The sequence below is a fragment of the Pan paniscus genome, chromosome 12 (genome assembly GCF_029289425.2).
Source record: "Pan paniscus chromosome 12, NHGRI_mPanPan1-v2.0_pri, whole genome shotgun sequence".
NCBI classification, from domain to species: domain Eukaryota; kingdom Metazoa; phylum Chordata; class Mammalia; order Primates; family Hominidae; genus Pan; species Pan paniscus.
The window spans coordinates 17,516,134-17,535,177 of NC_073261.2; the positions used below are offsets into that span (position 1 = coordinate 17,516,134).

Genomic DNA, 19,044 nt, shown 5'->3' on the forward strand with positions numbered 1-19,044 from the left:
AAGAGTAATGACGAATCAGAAATCAACATGGGCAGGGCACTGGTCTACTATTTAGACCTCTCTGGATTGGCTGGTGAATTTGATACATTACTCAAAATCAAATGTGATCAGCCCCTAAGCACCAATAAATACTCTAATAATTTATGACTATGAAAAAAAGCTGAAAATTTGGCATGTACAAGTTGCATATTACACTATATGAGAACATCATCTACTTGGCAGTAAGTAAATTGGCTTTGAAAACATCATTGAACCATCTCTGATTTTGTGTGTGTGTGCACAGAAGACCAAAATCTCCCACTGCACTTAAAATGCGTTATGAAGGAAGCATGTGTTTGGTGAGTAGACAGAACTTCTCTAATCCCCCAGCAAAAAAAATAAATAACATCTAATTCATATTTGTTGAAATTTGAGGGGAAAAAAAGAAGAGGCACAAGGCCCAATCATCTATGACCAAATCTGGCTAGCCATCTGCTATGGCTTGCTTACCAAGAAAGGCAGGGGAAGCAACTCAGGCTCTTCAAACAGGGCAAGAGCGAGGTCTACACAAATAAAGAAGTATGCGGCAACCTGTGTTGTCTAGTGGTTATAAAAATAGTAACGTCTGGAGAAGAAAAAGACAAAAGTGATTATAAACAACGAACAGGAGCTACACAGCACCCAAACATCTCTTTAAAGAACTAATGCTGGGTAAAATAAGAAAGTTAAGGCTTAGTCATGTTTCCTTTAAATTCTAGGGAGCAGGAGGCAGTATTTAATGATCATATACTACAAACACTAACACAAAAAAATCAAGCATATCATCATATCTCAAAGCACATTTTCTTAACAGTCTCAAGCTAAGATTATACCTTCCCATGGGGTTGTTGTGATAGTAATAAGAGAATACTTGCAGAGGACTTGAACAGTGACGGACACAGATTAAACCCTCAGTTAAAGGGGCCTATTATGATGTGGCATGGTGGCCTAATCCAATTTTAAAATGTACATCATCCCATCTTAACATGATAGACTCAGAAGAGATCTGGCAAAAGGTCATGCCAGTCTCTCCCCAGGTGGGGACAGTACCCCAAACATGCTCGGCAACATCCAGGGATGAGGTATTGGCTGCCTTGGGAGGCCCTGAGGCTGAGCCCTAGTGATAAACAGGCTGAGCACCTGTAGGGGGTGATAGAGAAAAAGCTGAATTCCCATGAGAACAGCAAACATATGGATTGCATCACAAAACAATGGACAGGACAAAAAAGCCTTTTCACTTGAGGTAACTCTAAGAGGATGACATAAAAGGAAAAGACAATGGCAAGTTCTTCCCTTGAATGCCCTAGCTTCTATGCTGGGTATTGCTCATTTTACTCATTTGTCTGATCTTAATCTATTTATTGAATGCTTCCCTGCGTGTGAGGCCCATGCTCTTATAACTCAAAAAAAAAAAAAAAAATTCAGCCAGGCATGGTGGCTCACATATCTAATCCCAGGCCTTGGTGGGAGGATCACTTGAGCCCCGGAGTTCAAGGCTGCAGTGAGCCATGATCACACCACTGAACTCCAGCCCAGGCAACAAAGCAAGACCCTGTCTCAAAAAAAAAAAAAAAAAGTATTGGATTACGTCCAAATCTATGTGCTGTACCCTATATACTTCTTAAAATATCTGTGTAAACAATGCCTTCAGTTTGGGTTCAAGTTCAAGAGTATCAAGTGCTGAAGGACAGGTGGTTCTACATGATGGTTTAACATGTTAGTTACCTGATGGCCTGAGGTGAGTTTCAAATGGAACATTTCTGTTGTACTGGGCATCCAAAACATAGGCAGCTGCCAGGAGAAGGTCCTGTTCCCCATTGAGACAGAGTAAGGGAGACCAAGTCAGAGGAGGAGAGGATACTTTTCTTTTTCCTTTGTTAAGTATGCACTGAGTATAAAAGGAAGCTCCCCTTCGCCTCTCCCCAGACCCACTCTCCCAGAGGTAGCCAACATCTAAACAGTGTTGTCTCCACACCTCCAATGTCTCTTTGAGCACTGAGAATCCTGCAGTGGGACCAGGTCCAGACACACTCCACTTTCTTGAATTCAAATATAGGCTCTCAGAGGAAATGTAAATAAGCATTGACTAGAGCATGTATTTGTACCTAAATGGTATATTCATACATACATATATTAATATATGGTTAGGTACACATGTATATACAAATATATATACGGTCATGTGCCCTGTAACATTCTGGTCAACAATGAACCACATATATAACAGGGTTCCCATAAGATTATAATGAGCTGAAAAATTCCTACCACCTAGTGAGGTCATAGCACAACAAAATACAAAATTGTGGTGATGCTGGTGTCAACAAACCTCCACGGCCAGTCGTATAAAATTCTAGCACATACAATTATGTATGGTACATAATATTTGATAATGATAATAAATGATTATGTTACTGGTTTATGTATTTACTACACTATACTTTTTATGGTTATTTTAGATTGCACTCCTACTTATTAAAAAAAAAAGTTAACTGTAAAACAGCCTCAGGCAAGTCCTTCAGGAGGATTCCAGAAGAAGGCATTGTTATTCCAGGAGGTGACAGCTCCATAAGTGTTATGGCCCCTGAAGACCTTCCAGTGGGACGAGATGCAGAAGTGGAAGACAGTGATATTGAGGGTCCTGACCCTGTGTAGGCCTAGGCCAATGCATACGTTTGTGTCTTAGTTTTTAATAAAGAGTTTATGAAGTTAACATTTTTTAAGTTTAAAAATAGAAAAAAGCTTATAGGATAAGGATATAAAGAAAGAAAATATTTAGTATAGCTATGCAATGTGTTTTAAGCTGCTATTGCAAAAGAATCAAAACGTTTATGGAGTTGAAAATTTATAGTAAGCTAACGTTAATTTGTTATTGAAGAAAGAAAAATATTTTTTATAAATGTAGTCAACTGTACAGTGTTTCTAAAGTCTACAGTAGTGTGCAGTGATTCCTAGACCTTCACATTTACTCACCACTCATTCACTGACTTACCCAGGACAACTGCCAGTCCTGCAAGCTCCATTCATGGGAAGTGCCCTATTCATCTTTTACCTTTTATACCATATTTTTACTGTACCTTTTCTATGTTGAGATACACGAATACACCATTGTGTTACAGTTACCTGCCATATTCAGTACAGTAATATGCTCTACAGGTTTGTAGCCTAGAAAAATAGTCTACAGCCTAGGTGTCTAGTAAGTTATGCCATTTAAGTTTGTGTAAGTACATTGTATGATATTTGCACAATGATGAAATCCCCCAGTGATCCATTTCTCAGAATATATCCCTGTTGTTAAGTGACGCATTACTGTATATATACATATACATACAAACAAATCTGTAACACAAAATTATATACTATGTGTATTTACACTACATTATATATTTATATACATATAAACACAAAACACAAAATTCCTTTTATATTTGCAAGTTTTGCCAAAGATGTGGAGCAACTGGAACTCTCATACGTTGCTGGTTGGAATAGAAAATGGCACATTTACTTTGGAAGACAGTTTGGTAGTTTCTTAAAACGTTAAAAAGTATGACCCAGCCATGCTACTTTGAAGTGTTTTCCAAAAGGAAAGACAGCATATGTCCACACAAAGACTAGTACATCCAACCCAAGTATGTGGCTCATGTTAGACACCTCATCCCAAAGCTGCACACATACACATACGTTCATCCCAGCTTAACAGCCCAAAACTAGAAACCAAAATGTCCACAGACAGGTGAGTGGATAAACAAAGTGTACTGTATCTCTACAATGGAATACTACTCAGCAATAAAAAGGAATGAGTAACCAATAGATGCAACAAAATGGATGAATCTCAAAATAACTGTGCCGAGTGAAAGAAGCCAACCAACCCCCAAAAGAGTACTCACCGTATGATTCCATCTGCATAAAATTCTGGAAAATGAAAACTAACCTACAGTGACAGAACCCGCATCAGTGGTCGTGTGCTGGCAGGGGGAGGAAGATGGGAACAGGCTGGGCATGGTGGCTCATGCCTATAATCCCAGCACTTTGGGAGGCTGAGGTGGGCAGATCACTTGAGGTCGGGAGTTTAAAACTAGCCTGGCCAACAAGATGAAACCCCGTCTCTATTAAAAATACAAAAACTAGCCAGGCATGGTGCCATGCACCTGTAATCCCAGCTACTTGAGAGGCTGAGGCAGGAGAATAGCTTGAACTCGGGAGGCGGAGGTTGCAGCGAGCCGAGATTGTGCCATTGCACTCTAGCCTGGGTGACAGAGAGAGATTCCGTCTCAAAAAAAAAAAAAAAAAAAAAAAAGAGTGGAACAAAGAGAACTGAGAGAGAGAGAGATTACAAATAGGCATAAGAAAACATATAGGGGTGACTGATATGTTCATTATTCTTATCATGGCATTACTATCACAAGGGCATTCATACACCAAAACTCATCAAGCTGCATACTTCAAATAAATGTAGTTTAGTGTATGTCTATTATAATCTAAAAAAGCTGTTAAAATGCCCAAAATGAAAGACAAATACTTGGATTAAAAAAGTTGATGTAGAACAGTAATCTCATAGATGAATTAACTGCCGTAAGAGCCGATCGCTTTTTGAGTAACAGGTATGCTCAGGGTTGGTATGGCAATTCTTACAGGCAGTTTATTAAAATCTAAGAAGCACCATGTAAATGTGTTTAACACTTATCACACATTTTTCTTTTTTTTTTCCTTTTCGAGATAGAGTTTCACTTTGTCACACAGGCTGGAGTGCAGTGGCACAATCTCGGCTCACTGCAACCTCCACCTCCCGGTTTCAAGCGATTCTCCTGCCTCAGCCTCCTGAGTAGCTGGGATTACAGGCACGTGCCACCATGCCAGTCTAGTTTCTCTAATTTTAGTAGAGACAGTGTTTCACCATGTTGGCCAGGCTGGTCTCAAACTCCTAACCTCAAGTGATCCGCCTACCTCGGCCTCCCAAAGTGCTGAGATTACAGGCGTGACCCACAATGCCCAGCCAAACATTTTTCTTTTACATATTTAAAAAAATTCTAGTAGGAAAACCATTAATATCAATTATTTTTTTCATTGAAAATCTTTAACACTGAGGAAGAATACAGTTCCCAGGACATGCTTAGAAATATATTTTAGGTAGAAAATATATTTCTCTATATTTTTTCTACCTAAATATAGAGAGTATATCGCATCAGCAAGAGTTGATTTTTTTTTTTTAATGAACACACACCAACTTTAAGAAAATTCCATTAAGCCTCAAAAAGATCATACTTGAAGAGTTCTGACATTGAGGCTTTTAAAAAAATATTTCTGGCAAAGATCTTTTAAGGCCACTGTTGTCCCCAGTGATGCTACAAACATCCTTACAGTCCCAGTGAGGCCATTTGTCCACAAACATAAGCAGTTCAACACTCACGGATTTGAGATGCATCCTTCATATGCCCTCCAGGTAGAGAAAGGAAAAAAACACTCACCAGCAATGCCTCAGCCAGTCAGGCCCTCGGGGTCATCTCCACGAGACAGATCCCAGACCCCAGACATTGAATGACCAGCACCTCATCACCCCCACCAACTGCCATCTGAACTCATCCTTGCTGTTTTAAAATCTGCTGATTCTATCATAATAGCCACTTCACCCTCACACTAACGTTTCAAAGCTTTCCCATTCTTAACTGGTATTACATTTCTGACATCTGTCTCCTTTTAAAATCGCATTTCCTTTATGCTTTGGTTCTGATTGTCTTCCTTCTCCTCCTCCCTCCCATTTGTGCGCAACTTCTAAGTGTCCTGCGTTCCGTGTGGGAAGCGGTACTCTTAGAAGACAGACTTTACTGTAATAAGCATGTTTATTTGAACTAAGGCCATTTGTATTTTCCCATAAAACAAACTGTTTTTACCCAACCCAAGAATGTGGATTATGTTAGACACCCCATTCCACAACTTCACATACTTTTCAAGTTTACATGCGAACCACTGTCCATATCTACCATGAAAATAGCAAAGACCAAATAGCAGATGTTTCCCCAGATGCAGCTTAAATGTGGCTGCAAACCTCAAAACAGCATCCCAACTATGGGAGGCATTGGCAACTGTGGGAGTGGTGATTCTCAATCCCCACAGCATATGACAATCATCTTAACAGCTTTTAAAGATCCTACTGAAGTCCAGGTCACATGCAGACCCCAACTGCATCAGAACCTCTGGGAGGTAGAACCCAGGATTAATCTTTAATTATTATTACTATTATAAGTTCTAGGGTACATGTGCACAACGCGCAGGTTACACATGTATACATGTGCCATGTTGTTTTGCTGCACTCATTAACTCGTCATTTACATTAGGTATTTCTCCTAATGCTATCCCTCCCCCATCCCCCCAACCCATGACAGGCCCCAGTGTGTGACGTTCTCCATCTTGTGTCCAAGTGTTCTCATTGTTCAACTCCCACCTATGAGTGAGAACATATGGTGTTTGGTGCTCTGTCCTTGCGATAGTTTGCTCAGAATGATGGTTTCCAGCTTCATCCATGTCCCTACAAAGGACATGAACTCATCCTTTTTTGTGGCTGCATAGTATTCCATTGTGCATTTGTGCCACATTTTCTTAATCCAGTCTATCACTGATGGACATTTGGATTGGTTCCAAGTCTTTGCTATTGTGAATAGTGCCACAATAAACATATGTGTGCATGTGTCCTTATAGTAGCATGATTTATAATCCTTTGGGTATATACCCAGTAATGGGATTGCTGGGTCAAATGGTATTTCTAGTTCTAGATCCTTGAGGAATCGCCACACTGTCTTCCACAATGGTAGAACTAATTTACACTCCCACCAACAGTGTAAAAGCATTCCTATTCTCCCCATCCTCTCCAGCACCTGTTGTTTCCTGACTTTTTAATGATTGCCATTCTAACTGTTGTGAGATGGAATCTCACTGTGGTTTGGATTTGCATTTTTCTGACGACCAGTGATGATGAGCATTTTTTCATGTGTCCGTTGGTTGCATAAATGTCTTCTTTTGAGAAGTGTCTGTTCATATCCTTTGCCCACCTTTTGATGGGGTTGTTTGATTTTTTCTTGTAAATTTGTTTAAGTTATTTGTAGATTCTGGACATTAGCCCTTTGTGAGATGGGTAGATTGCAAAAATTTTCTCCCATTCTGTAGGTTGCCTTTTCACTCTGATGGCATTTTCTTTTGTTGTGCAGAAGCTCTTTAGTTTAATTAGATCCCATTTGTCTCTTTCGGCTTTTGTTGCCATTGCTTTTGGTGTTTTAGACATGAAGTCCTTGCCCATGTCTATGTCCTGAATGGTATTGCCTAGGTTTTCTTCTAGGGTTTTTATGGTTTTAGGTCTAACATTTAAGCCTTTAATCCACCTTGAATTAATTTTTGTATGAGGCATAAGGAAGGGATCCAGTTTCAGCTTTCTACATACAGCTAGCCAGTTTTCCCAGCACCATTTATTAAATAGGGAATCCTTTCCCCATTGCTTGTTTTTCTCAGGTTTGTCAAAGATCAGATGGTTGTAGATGTGTGGTGTTAATCCTGAGGCCTCTGTTCTGTTCCATTGGTCTATATCTCTGTTTTGGTACCAGTACCATGCTGTTTTGGTTACTGTAGCCTTGTAGTATAGTTTGAAGTCAGGTAGCGTGATGCCTCCAGCTTTGTTCTTTTGGCTTAGGATTGTCTTGGCGATGTGGGCTCTTTTTTGGTTCCATATGAACTTTAAAGTAGTTTTTTCTAATTCTGTGAAGAAAGTCATTGGTAGCTTGATGGGGATGGCATTGAATCTATAAATTACCTTGGGCAGTATGGCCATTTTCACAATATTGATTCTTCCTGTCCATGAGCATGGAATGTTCTTCCATTTGTTTGTATCCTCTTTTATTTCATTGAGCAGTGGTTTGCTGTTCTCCTTGAAGAGGTCCTTCACGTCCCTTGTAAGTTGGATTCCTAGGTATTTTTTTCTCTTTGTAGCAATTGTGAATGGGAGTTCACTCATGATTTGGCTCTCTGTCTGTTATTGGTGTATAGAAATGCTTGTGATTTTTGCACATTGATTTTGTCTCCTGAGACTTTGCTGAAGTTGCTTATCAGCTTAAAGAGATTTTGGGCTGAGATTATGGGGTTTTCTAAATATACAATCATGTCATCTGCAAACAGGGACAATTTGACTTCCTCTTTTCCTAATTGAATACCCCTTATTTCTTTCTCTTGCCTGATTGCCCTGGTCAGAACTTCCAACACTATGTTGAATAGGAGTGGCGAGAGAGGACATCCCTGTCTTGTGCCAGTTTTTGCCCATTCAGTATGATATTGGCTGTGGGTTTGTCATAAATAGCTCTTATTATTTAGAGATACATTTCATCAATACCTAGTTTATTGAGAGATTTTAGCATGAAGGGATGTTGAATTTTGTCAAAGGCCTTTTCTGCATCTATTGAGATAATTGTGTGTTTTTTGTCTTTGGTTCTGTTTATGTGATAGATTACATTTATTAATTTGTGTATGTTGAACCAGCCTTGCATCCCAGGGATGAAGCCAACTTGATCTTGGTGGATAAGCTTTTTGATGTGCTGCTGGATTCAGTTTGCCAGTATTTTATTGAGGATTTTCGCACCGATGTTCATCAGGGATATTGGTCTAAAATTCTCTTTTTTTGTTGTGTCTCTGCCAGGCTTTGGTATCAGGATGATGCTGGCCTCATAAAATGAGTTATGGAGGATTGCCTCTTTTTCTATTGATTGGAATAGTTTCAGAAGGAATGGTACCAGCTCCTCTTTGTACCTCTGGTGGAATTCAGTTGTGAATCCGTCTGGTCCTGGACTTTTTTCGGTTGGTAGGCTATTAATTACTGCCTCAATTTCTGAGCCTGTTATTGGTCTATTCAGGGATTCGATTTCTTCCTGGTTTAGTCTTAGGAGGGTGTATGCATCCAGGAATTTATCCATTTCTTCTAGATTTTCTAGTTTATTTGTGTAGACGTGTTGATAGTATTCTCTGATGGCAGTTTGTATTTCTGTGGGATCGGTGGTGATATCCTCTTTATCATTTTTTATTGCATCTATTTGATTCTTCTCTCTTTTCTTCTTTCTTAGTCTTGCTAGCGGTCTATCAATTTTGTTAATCTTTTCAAAAAACCAGCTCCTGGATTCAATGATTTTTTCAAGGTTTTTTTTCTGTCTCTATCTTCTTCAGTTCGGCTCTGACCTTAGTTATTTCTTGTCTTCTGCTAGCTTTTGAATGTGTTTGCTCTTGCTTCTCTAGTTCTTTTAATTGTGATGTTAGGGTGTCGATTTTAGAACTTCCCTGCTTTCTCTTGTGGGCATTTAGTGCTATAAATTTCCCTCACATGCTGCTTTAAAAGTGTCCCAGAGATTCTGGTACATTGTGTCTTTGTTCTCGTTGGTTTCAAAGAACATCTTTGTTTCAGCCTTAATTTCGTTATTTACCCAGTAGTCATTCAGGAGCAGGTTGTTCGGTTTCCATGTAGTTGTGTGGTTTTCAGTGAGTTTCTTAGTCATGAGTTCTAATTTGATTGCGCTGTGGTCTGTGAGACAGTTTGTTGTAATTTCTGTTCTTTTACATTTGCTGAGGAGTGCTTTACTTCCAACTAAGTGGTCAATTTTGGAGTAAGTGCGATGTGGTGCTGAGAAGAATGTAGATTCTGTTGATTTGGGGTGGAGAGTTCTGTAGGTGTCTATTAGGTCTACTTGGTGCAGAGCTGAGTTCAAGTCCTGGATATCCTTGTTAACCTTCTGTCTCGTTGATCTGTCTAAAATTGACAGGGGGTTGTTAAAGTCTCCCATTATTATTGTGTGGGAGTCTAAGTCTCTTTCTAGATCTCTAAGGACTTGCTTTATGAATCTGAGTGCTCCTGTATTGGGTGCATATATATTTAGGATAGTTAGCTCTTCTTGTTGAATTGATCCCTTTACCATTATGTAATGGCCTTCTTTCTCTTTTGATCTTTGTTGGTTTAAAGTCTGTTTTATCAGAGACTAGGATTGCAACCCCTGCTTTTTTTTCGCTTTCCATTTGCTTGGCAGATCTTCCTCCATCCCTTTATTTTGAGCCTATGTGTGTCTCTGCATGTGAGATGGGTATCCTGAATACAGCACACTGATGGGTCTTGACTCTTTATCCAATTTGCCAGTCTGTGTCTTTTAATTGGGGCATTTAGCCCATTTACCTTTAAGGTTAATATTGTTATGTGTGAATTTGATCCTGTAATTATGATGTTAGCTGGTTATTTTGCCTGTTAGTTGATGCAGTTTCTTCCTAGCATCGACGGTCTTTACAATTTGGCATGTTTTTGCAGTGGCTGGTACCGGTTGTTCCTTTCCATGTTTAGTGCTTCCTTCAGGAGCTCTTGTAAGGCAGGCCTGGTGGTGACAAAATCTCTCAGCATTTGTTTGTCTGTTAAGGATTTTATTTATCCTTCATTTATGAAGCTTAGTTTGGCTGGATATGAAATTCTGGGTTGAAAATTCTTTTCTTTAAGAATGTTGAATATTGGCCCCCACTCTCTTCTAGCTTGTAGTTTCTGCGGAGAGATCCGCTGTTAGTCTGATGGGCTTCCCTTTGTGGGTAACCCGGCCTTTCTCTCTGGCTGCCCTTAACATTTTTTCCTTCATTTCAACTTTGGTGAATCTGACAATTATGTATCTTGCGGTTGCTCTTCTCGAGGAGTATCTTTGTGGTGTTCTCTGTATTTCCTGAATTTGAATGTTGGCCTGCCTTGCTAGGTTGGGGAAGTTCTTCTGGATAACATCCTGACAAGTGTTTTCCAGCTTGGTTCCATTCTCCCCATCACTTTGAGGTACACCAATCAAACATAGATTTGGTCTTTTCACATAGTCCCATATTTCTTGGAGGCTTTGTTCATTTCTTTTTACTCTTTTTTCTCTAAACTTCTCTTCTCACTTCATTAATTTGATTTTTAATCACTGATACCCTTTCTTCCACTTGATCGAATTGGCTACTGAAGCTTCTTCATGCGTCACATAGTTATTGTGCCATGGTTTTCAGCTCCATCAGGTCATTTAAGGTCTTCTCTACGCTGTTTATTCTAGTTAGCCATTCGTCTAATCTTTTTTCAAGGTTTTTAGCTTCCTTGCGATGGGTTCAAACATCCTCCTTTAGCTCAGAGAAGTTTGTTATTACCGACCTTCTGAAGCCTATTTCTGTCAACTCGTCAAAGTCATTCTCTGTCCAGCTTTGTTCCATTGCTGGTGAGGAGCTGCAATCCTTTGGAGGAGAAGCGGTGCTCTGGATTTTACAATTTTCAGATTTTCTGCTCTGGTTTCTCCCCATCTTTGTGGTTTTATCTACCCTTGGTCTTTGATGATGGTGACCTACAGATGGGTTTTTGGTGTGGATGACCTTTTTGTTGATGTTGATGCTATTTCTTTCTGTTTGTTAGTTTTCCTTCTAACAGTCAGGTCCCTCAGCTGCAGATCTGTTGGAGTTTGCTGGAGGTCCACTCCAGACCCTGTTTGCCTGGGTATCACCAGCGGAGGCTGCAGAACAGCAAATATTGCAAAACAGCAGATATTGCTGCCTGATCCTTCCTCTGGAAGCTTTCTCTCAGAGGGGCACCTGGCTGTATGAGGTGTCAGTCGGCCCCTACTGGGAGGTGTCTCCAAGTTAGGCAACACGGGGGTCAGGGACCCACTTGAGGAGGCAGTCTGTCCATTCTCAGAGCTCAAACATTGTGCTCGGAGAACCACTGCTCTCTTCAGACAGTGATGTTTTAAATCTGCAGAAGTTTCTGCTGCCTTTTGTTCAGCTATGCCCTTCCCCCAGAGGTGGAGTCTACAGAGGCAGGCAGGCCTTGTTGAGCTGTGGTGGGCTCCACCCAGTTCAAGCTTCCTGGATGCTTTGTTTACCTACTCAAGCTTCAGCAATGGTGAATGCCCGTCCCCCAGACAGGCTGCAGCCTCGCAGTTCGATCTTGGACTGCTGCGCTAGCAGTGAGCAAGGCTCCGTGGGTGTGGGACCCACTGAGCCAGGGGCGGGATATAATCTCCTGGTATGCCATTTGCTAAGACCATTGGAAAAGCACAGTATTTGGGTGGGCATGTCCTGTTTTTCCAGGTACAGTTTTCACAGCTTCCCTCAGCTAGGAAAGGGAAATCCCCTGACCCCTTGCACTTCCCAGGTGAGGCGATGCCCTGCCCTGCTTCAGCTCGCCCTCCATGGGCTGCACCCACTGTCCAACCAGTCCCAATGAGATGAACCATGTACCTCAGTTGGAAATGCAGAAATCACCCGTCTTCTGCATCGATCACACTGGGAGCTGCAGACTGGAGCTGTTCCTATTTGGCCATCTTGGAATGGACCCTCCCACGATTAATCTTTTAAAGTTCACAAATGATTTGAACATGCAGTCAAGACTGAAAACCACTGATGTAAATATAGCCATTTTCCTAGTATTTCTTCTATTTTCCTTTCCTTTTTTTTTTTTTTTTCTGAGGCAGGGTCTTACTCTGTTGCCCAGGCTAGAGTGCAGTGGCGTGATCATGGCTTACTGCAGCCTCCACCTCCAAGCTCAAGCGATTCTCCTGCCTCAGCCTCCTGAGTAGCTGGAGCTATAGGTGCATGCCACCATGCCCAGCTAATTTTTGTTGTAGAGACAGGTTTTGCCATGTTGTCCTGGCTGTTCAAAATCTCCTGGGCTCAAGCAATCCATCCAGCTTGGCCTCCCCAAGTGCTGGGATCACAGGTAACAACCACTGCACCCCTCCTGTTTTCTATTTTAATTGCACCGTGACAATAATTGCCTTCTCTTGATTTTCTCTTTCTCTTCTTCTCAGAGCTGTGATATTTATTTTCCTCCTCCCAAGACTTAAAAATGTTGTTAAGGATTTTGTGTTTTCTCTTCCATCCCCGCCCCTCAACTCAGTAAGCCTTCATTCTGGGGAAGATGAATCCCTTGGAATCCCTTAGAGGGTGAAAAGAATGCAGGAAGGAGGGAAAGATAGATTCCAGAGGCTCTCAGTGGAGAGAGCAAGAAAGTTCCTTCTCTATGAACCCAGCAAACGCCTCCTTCAGTATTAACTGTGGTAGTAATAAACCATTGTAAGCCCCCAAATACCTTTAAGTCAGTCAAAAATAACCTAGGCAAAATGCAAAGTTGTTGATAGAAGTGTTTTGAGGTCAGGTGTGGTGGCTCACGCCTATAATCCTAGCATTTTGGGAGGCCAAAGTGGGCGGATCACGAGCTCAGGAGATCGAGACCATCCTGGCTAACCCAGTGAAACCCCATCTCTACTAAAAATACAAAAAATTAGCCAGGCGTGGTGGCGGGTGCCTGTAGTCCCAGCTACTCGGGAGGCTGAGGCAGGAGAATGGCGTGAACCCAGGAGGCGGAGCTTGCAGTGAGCCGAGATCTGCCACTGCCCTCCAGCCTGGGCGACAGAGCGAGACTCCATCTCAAAACAACAACAACAACAACAACAACAACAACAAAAAAAAGAAGAAGAAGTGTTTTGAAAACAGCCAATATGTCTTGGTTATACAGGTAAGAACATTAACATAATTAACCATAACTTAAGGTAAAGAGAAGTTCCCATAAATTTTAAGTTAAATTCTTCCACTTCTCCATTTTTCTTTCCAATTCCAATGCTCCTTTCCTTACTAAAAACACTACACAGTAGTCCCCCCTTAATTGAGAAGAATAGGTTCCAAGACCCCCAGTTAGTTCCTGAAACTGAGCATAGTACCAAACCCTGTATATACTATGTCTTTTCAATCTGATAACCCAACAGCTACTAAGTGTCTAGTGGGCAGGTAGTGTCTACTGCATAGATACGTGGGACAAAGAGATGATTCACGTCCCAGGTGGACAGAGCAGGACATCTGGAGATTTCACCATGCTACTCAGAACAGTGCACAATTGAAAACTTATGAATTGTTTATTTCTGTAAATTTTTATTGGATATTTTTGGACTGCAGTTGACCTAGAGTAACTGGAACCACAGAAAACAAAACCAAAAAAACCATGGATAAGAGAGGTTACTGTACCTTCTGTCTCCCTCAGTACACCGTGTCCTCCCACAAGCTCTTCCTGCATACTGATAGAATAGATTACTGCTTTCCTCATGAGACCCCCCCATTCAAAAGCATCAGGTGATTTCTCTCTGCCTAAAGCGATTTCTCTTTGTCCAATCGAGTGCAAAACCCTTGGCTTAGCATTTGGGGGCTCCATAATCTCTCCTCTACTCCTGTCTCCAATTTAATCTCCCTCACTTCCCCTATAGGAACACTTTTCTCTGGCCAAAATTGGTGGACTTGTCCACTGTCCCTCTATGAACCCACCTCTGTGCCTGATCTCACGCTCACTTAAAACCAGGAGTATTTTTTCCAGTTTCCTTCACTGGACACCTGTCTCAAATTTCACTTTCTCCATGAAGATTGGCAATCCCAGCAGCTTCTATTTCCATACAAAAAGACTGCCTGGAAAAGCTGGGGTCTTGACACACATTGTGGACATTTTATACAAAGAAACAGCTGCGGGGGATAGGACAGGGCACAGCAGTTGTGGGAGAAGGGTGACTGAGTAGGTGGCAATGAGGTGTTAGGGTAAAGACCTTATGTTCCTCTATAAAGAAAGTAGCAAACCAACAACTGACAGGCCAAGTGCAGCCTAAAGTTGTGTTTTGTTTGGCCCAGAGAGTGTTTTTAGATGCTGGTTACTCATTCCAATTTTTTAAAAGCTGGAGCTTACACAAAAATTTGAACTTCTGGCTTCTCTTTAAAAGATTATAACATTCAGCCATGCTGCGCTGTATTTCAATAAGTTTTTGCTACCCACCCTGATTCTTGGTCACCTGAATAAACACTTATTATTTTCCCCAATTCTGTGGGTCAGCTGGGCAGTCCTGGTCTGGGCCAACTTAGTTGATCTCTGTGGTCATCTGGGACTGGATGGTCTAGAACAGCCTTGCTCACATATCTTGGCCATGTGCGTCCTGCAGCAGGCTAGCCAGGGCTCTTCCACGGGTCGTGGTCAAAGTTTCCGAAGCGCATCAGGAGAGCAAGCACCAATGTCTGAGTGCCTTTCACACCTCTGCCTGTATCCCATCTACTAATGTCCCATCAGCCAAAGCAAGTCTCATGGCCAAACCCAGATTCAAGCGCTGGAGAAACAGATCCCACCTCTTGATATAAGGAGTTGCAAAGGCACATTGCAAAAAGGGTATGTATTCAGGGATGGGAAGACTTTCTGGCCATGTTTGCAATCTATGATAGCCGTGGTCAACTGGAGGTGGGTAGCTGTGGTCTTCTTTGGGCAGGGGACATGCCATCAGGTCATCACAAACCCCACTCCTCTCCCTCACTGAATCATTGCTACCTAGCCCACTGGCTTTATGTTGCTCCTTGGACCACCTGAGTGGAACACTTTCTCAAGCCCTCCTGGTTACTGCGAACAACAGCTCTGCAAATTGCTAAAAGGGAGCACCAGTGGATTAAGACCGCAAAGCAGGGTAATGCAGGATCTGCACAAACAGGTTTAAGAACAAGAACATTCAAAAAGAAGCATATAAAAGTATCAAGAGGTTAACATAGAACTGTCACAAAGGAATGGCATAAGACACAGGCTCTCAACCCTGGTGGCACTTTTGAATCACTCAGTAGCCTGAAACTTACTACTGCCCAGGACGCATCCATATCAATTACATCAGAATCTCAGGGGTAGAGGCTGAACTGGATACAGTCCTAAAAGCTCCTTAGCTAATGCTAACCAATGGCAAAATTGAGAATCACTAGCATTGGGTTCTTTCTATTTCAAAGTTCAAAGTGTTGGTAAATTCCCCCAAAGAAGTAGATTGCCATCTTAGTAGCCAAAAAAAAGAAACTCCAATCACAAAAGAGTCTTAAAAATAACTATTTGAAAGGAGAGGGGGTTAATGCATTTCAGGTGACTAGGCAGGTTCTAGTTACATGAATCCAAACTAATTCTTAAATAAGGTTAACCCAGTTATATTGGCCATTGAGTGCCCGAGGTCAGAACCTGGGGTGGGAAGAAGATCTAGATGCCTTCTCTGATTTAATGACTCAATCAATGATGTTATCTCAGATGGCAGAAGCAAGGCCAAAGCTGGGGACAAAGGAACTTCCCCCTCCTTTCCTTTACCTGCTCTCTCGAGGGATAGGACATATGGTAGAATGCATCTGTTGGATGTGGTCAAGCCCCTTTGGTGTGGAGGTTTTTCCATCAAAACCTCTCTGACCTGCAGGCCAGAGAGGGAGACGTATGCACCAGAGCTTTTTTTTTTTTTTTTTTTTTTTTTTTTTTTTTTTAGATGGGGTCTTGCTCTTTTGCCCAGGCTGGAGTGCAGTGGCACAGTGATAGCTCACTGCAACCTCAACCTCCTGGCCTCAAGCAATCTTCCCATCTCAGTCTGTGGAGCAGCTAGGATTACAGCCTTGAGCCACCTCACCCCGACTGGCAGAGCTTTTCAACTCCACACACAAGCCTGCCCTGTGGACCCTCTCCAGCAGGCTTCAAGAGCCCAGTGGGAAGCGGCAGGGGTGATAATGCAGCAGCCCAGAGCTGAAGGGGGCCAGTTCAAGACTAAGAGGGAGACTGAACCAAAACGCTCTCCACCTCCCACACACTTGCACAACGCAAAGGAGATGCAGCATGGACCCTGAGGGGTCTAAAGATTGGCTGTCATGACTGTGCCAGGCACTGTGCCAGGGCCTGACCGACGTTGTCACCCATGGTCTTCATGACTTCTGACGGCCCATCATATTGTAATTCAGGCCTCAGATTTCCTGAATCAGAGCAGGGGCTCCTGCCATTGAAGTCCTGCCTCCCTCTCCACTGTCTTAGTTCTTGTCCAGTGCAAGAAAATAGATCAAGAAGGGTCGCTTGGAAGCTCAAACTCTTTCGAAGAAGCTCAGGCTATCGCAGCGAAACAGACCCTGAGCGGCTGCGCAGCCCTTCTGCTGTGTCCCGCAGGCATCGGAAGACCCGGGGCTGCATCAGCACTCCCGGGGCCCACATCCTGCAGCCTTGTTTCCGGGCGTTTTCCTGCAGCAGGACCCTTGGTTGTTTTCCTGCTGCCTTGGAGTTCTGTGGGGACGCGCATTGGTCACCAAACAAGGGTGCGCGCCTCACTGAGTGAGAATGGCCCCTAATCTGGAGCCCCAGCGCCGATCCCTGCTCAGCCCCGGAGAGTGGGAGGCTTGTCGGGTCGCTTGACTACAACGTGCGGGCTGCGCTCTAGCTGGCGGTGCGCCTCCCAGCTGAGCAGCCCAATGAGCAGGGAACCGAGAAAGACCGAAAGCAGAGGGGTTCCTAGTCCCGCTGACCCCCAAGGGCCCTCATTCTCTGCAGCCGGCCGTGGCTTCCAGCGGGTTCGCTTTCTCCCTGGGAGCCCCGGAGGCGCCCGGCACCAGGAGGGCAACGAAGGGGCAGGAGGCGCTGCCGTCCGGGCGCCCTCCGAGCACAGCCAGGAAGTCCTCCTTACCTCATGGGTCTGCGGCTACTCGCCGGGCTGCGGGCGCAGGCAGCTCACCACCGCGGCTAGGCCGGCCCCGGACATCGCGGCGGCGGGCGCGGCGAGCGGGGATGCGCTGGCGTCGGGGCGGCAGCCGCAACGGACTCTGCCCTCCTCGTGCAGGCCGGAGGCCCCGCCTGGGCGCGCGGCGCTCGGTCCTTCACGTGACCGCTGCGGGTGGGCCTGCGGGCGGAGGACGGGCGACGGCGGGGCGGGCTCCCAGGCTCCGGCCCCTTCCCTGGCGGCGCGCTGGGCCCAGGGCAGGGAAGCGGATCCGGCAGGGACGGGGAGTGGGACGCGCGAGAGGCAGCAGGGGTAAGAGCTCGGGCGGGTGGCCGCGTGGGTTAAAGGTCAAAGGTCACCTCCGCAAATGGCACCAACTGTGTAGCCTGGCAGTGGGACTATGTCCAGCTTTCTGATCAGTAGAATAGAAGGATGCCTTCCTCCAAGACCTGTTTGGAGAATCAAACCAGCTAATGTAGGAGCCACGGCTGCCGCTGGGGAGGGCCCAGTAATTATTAGTTCCCTCCCCGTCCTAGGGGAGCCCCCAGGAGAGCGTAGTGTGGGCTCCTAGTGGGGCCTCTCGAGGCAAATACCTCCCGAGAGGGGGCGCGCGCCCTCCCCTCTTCCCATGGGGCGCCCCCAGTTCCAGCCTGACCTGGAACTCAGGGTTGCCAGAGCTGCTGAATTTTCAAGAGAAAGCGGAAATCTGAGTTTTAATGAGACCGCTCCTGATTTTTTAAAACGTTGATCATGAAGTTAAAACAATAATAATGGTAAGTACTTGCCGGCCAACTGTCAGGTAAGCCCTGGCGGGCAAAGCAGGTGGTCCTGGGCTCCTGAACCAACCAACTTCACTGACTCCTCCCAGAGGAGGGAGAGGCCTGGAGGGACTGTGACAATCCCTGTCACCTGGCATGAGGTGTGATGTCCTTCTGGGTGGTTCATCAAGACTTGGTGCTAGGCCAAGCCAGTGGCTCATGCCTGTAATCCCAGCATTCTGGGAGGCCAAGGCGGGAGTGACAAGTGAAGCCAGCTGGACTTCCTGGGTGCAGTGGGGACTTGGGGAACTTTTCTTACAAGAGGATTGTAAAATGCACCAATCAGGAACTTTTCTGTCTTACAAGAAAATTGTAAAACGCACCAATCAGTGCTCTGTAAAATGCACCAATCAGCGGTATTCTAAAAGTAGCCAATTGCGGGGAGGATTGAAAAAAGGGCACTCTGATAGGACAGAAACGGAACATGGGAGGGGCCAATAAGGGAATAAAAGCTGGCCACCACGCCAGCCGGCAGCTGCAACTGCTTGGGTCCCGGTGTGCCTTGCGGAAGCTTTTTTCTTTCTGTCTTCACAGTAAATCTTGCTACTGCAGGGTCCCTGCCATCTTTAAGAGCTGTAACACTCACCAGCAAGGTCCGTGGCTTCATTCTTGAAGACCAGGAACCCACCGGAAGGAACCAACTCCAGACACAAGAGGATTGTTCAAGCCCAAGAGTTTGATACCTGCCTAGGCAACATATC

At 44.0% G+C, this 19,044-nt stretch overlaps 1 protein-coding gene across 2 annotated transcripts in view; it reads right to left on the reverse strand.

The window, feature by feature from the left end:
• The window catches only part of BUB1 (BUB1 mitotic checkpoint serine/threonine kinase), an 88,168-nt gene extending 70,527 nt beyond the window's left edge, over positions 1-17,641 (reverse strand). Inside the window, exons 1-3 of one of the 2 annotated variants that reach the window (XM_063594542.1) lie at positions 17,493-17,640; positions 1,744-1,825; positions 490-604 (exon numbers count right to left, since the gene is read on the reverse strand). The gene's annotated coding sequence lies outside the window, so the exon portion shown is untranslated. Of the gene's footprint in view, positions 1-489; positions 605-1,743; positions 1,826-17,492 lie in introns of both variants that reach the window. The other variant, XM_003804703.4, reaches the window with a different exon arrangement.
• Between the last annotated feature and the right edge of the window lie 1,403 nt (positions 17,642-19,044).